The following is a 2,782-nucleotide window of genomic DNA, read 5'->3' as shown; positions in this document are numbered from 1 at the left end:
CATCGAATAAAAATCTTAGAGGTAACATAAAAACACATATCTAAACTGTATGTATTTTCATAATGCATATTAGAATTATATTTCAACAAACACATTATGTATTTTGTGAATACATGATTTGTACAAATTTAATTAATAAGACAAGAATATAACAACACATATACAAATTATATAACAAATGTATTTTAATAATACATATTAATCCAAACATTCTTTTATATGTATTTATAAAATACATCTTATAGTTATTTTATAAGTGAATAACAACAAATACAACCATGTATGTAAAAAATACATTTCAACAAAAAAGAACTACATATCACATTCAAAATCTAATGGCTACCACATACAACTTAATATCGAATAAAATTGTTAGAGGTAAACATAAAAACACATATCTAACCTGTATGTATTTTCGGAATACATATTAGAATTAAATTTCAACAAACATATGTATTTATATGACAAAACAGTGTCTTAGATGTATTTATGAAATACATCTTAAAACCAGTTTATACAAATTGTCTTATATGTATTTATGAAATACATCTTATAGTTATTTTATAAGATGTATAACAACAAATACAACTATGTATGTAAAAAATATATTTCAACAAATAAAAAATACATCACATTAAAAATCTAATGACTACCAAATACAACTTAACATCGAATAAAAATCTTAGAGGTAAACCTAAAAACACATATCTAACCTATATGTATTTTCAGAATACATATTAGAATTATATTTCAACAAACACATATGTATTTTATGAATACAAGATTATTACAAATTTAATTAAAAAGAAAATAATATAGCAACACATATACAAATTATATAACATATGTATTTTCAGAATACATATTACACTTCTACAATTGCTATTTCAGCCATTTTCCCAAAAGAATATATATATATATACAGAAGTCTAATAAATACAAATCTCTTACACAAAATTTAGATATGAAATACATATTTAAAATATATTGTATATAGCATGTACAAATCATATCAATAACAAGATTTTCGAATAGTATCATACCTCCTCCACTTTCTCTTGTTCAGATTCAGAATCTGATGCTACAGGACTTGCAATTTTACTACATTCTCCTTTTTCATCCGACTTTTTTCTTTTCACTGATTTTTGAAATTTTGTGGGAGATGAAGTTTTTGTCAATCCTTTCCTTTTCATTATTTCCACAATCTTTTCGGAATCTTTACGGTGCTTAGATCTCAACTCTTCAATGGTAACACCTTTATTAGAGAAAACATTAGTAGAACCCAAATTAAAAACTTCGTCTTGTGTTAAACCAAGACTAAACGATGGTACTTCATCGGTAAGTAAATTCTTCGATTGATTTCCTCTAACTGAACAACTTCGATTTGCATGTTGAGCCATTATAAATTTTAACAGAAAATTTTTTTTTATCCGAAATAGAGAATTTTCGCAGAACTAATATTAAAAAAAATGGCGATACTAAACACATTAACAAAAATTAAATGAAAAAATATAACATGCATTAACTGAAAGAAATACTTACCTTAAAAAGTGGGTATGATCTTTATCGAAATCGAGAGATATGCAGAAATTGGAGAAAAAAAGAAAAGAAACGAAAGTTGGAGGGAAGTAAATTGGTAAAGTAGAGTAAAAGTAGGGATGTGAAAAGTTTGAGGTGATATCACACGCTTTTCAAAAAAAATAATAAAATATTATTATTTTTGTTATAAGTTGTAATTTTACCAAGCTATTGTTATTTCTTGTAATTAAAGTCTTAAGGTTGTTAGTTTATGCAATTTTTCCTAGGGTTTTTATCTCAAAGATCTATTCCCAAACTCAAGATCCAAACCCTTCTTTAAGAAAACTTAGAGATTCAAGTTCTTCAAGGCTAAAGACTTTAAAAAACTCACAATCAAGGTATGTCATATGTTGATTCATGGGTCCCTTTCACCTATGAAGCTCAAGAATCTCTTTTCAAAATCCAAGATTTGTGTATTTATGAATGTTCATGATTTAAATTAAATTTAAAATTGATGTTCATGATGTTGTTGGATTTTGATTCATATTTTTAAATACATGTTCCAATGATTGATCCCAATATGTGATGATTTGCTTATTATTCATGATAAACCATTCAATTTATAAGTTTATTGATGTATCCATGATTATTAGATATATGGATGATTGTATAACCAAAGCATGCTTCCCATGTGTTTGATTAAATACCTATGTGAAGGAAAAGTGCCATACTAGTATGATAATATGAAATCCCCATTCATGTACAAGTTCATGCATGTTAAGTGTTTGATGAAATTTCTTAGTCAATGAATTGTGGATATATGTGTAGCCATTGTGGTACTTTAGCGCTTGTACTTTATGAAATCCCCATCTTATTATATTATGGATTGTCGATGTTGGTCATGTATTCAAGAAAGTCATGGGGGTATTTGTACCCAAAAAAATTTAGCTATGTTCCTAGAATCAGTGTAATGTTTACAAGATACTCTCAGTCAAGCCATGATCCATAGAATTTAATTAGTCTTATGACTCAGGAAAACTTAGTAATCTTAGTAGTATTCCGTCAGTCAATAGAACATAGTTAACGCAGTCCATTCAGTTCAATTAATAATGTTTAGTACCTATCTAGATGGGAGTAGAAATTAGCACCGAGCGAATCCAAGGATGGGAACCCACCTACTATATGATGGTGTGATTCTTAGAAGAAATCCTTGCATTCCAGAACTACGTAGCCAGCATAGGTTGAGACATTATAGCCTATTATA

This window comes from Capsicum annuum, chromosome 9, assembly GCF_002878395.1.
Source record: "Capsicum annuum cultivar UCD-10X-F1 chromosome 9, UCD10Xv1.1, whole genome shotgun sequence".
Lineage (NCBI taxonomy): Eukaryota > Viridiplantae > Streptophyta > Magnoliopsida > Solanales > Solanaceae > Capsicum > Capsicum annuum.
Note: the sequence above shows the minus strand (reverse complement) of the source record.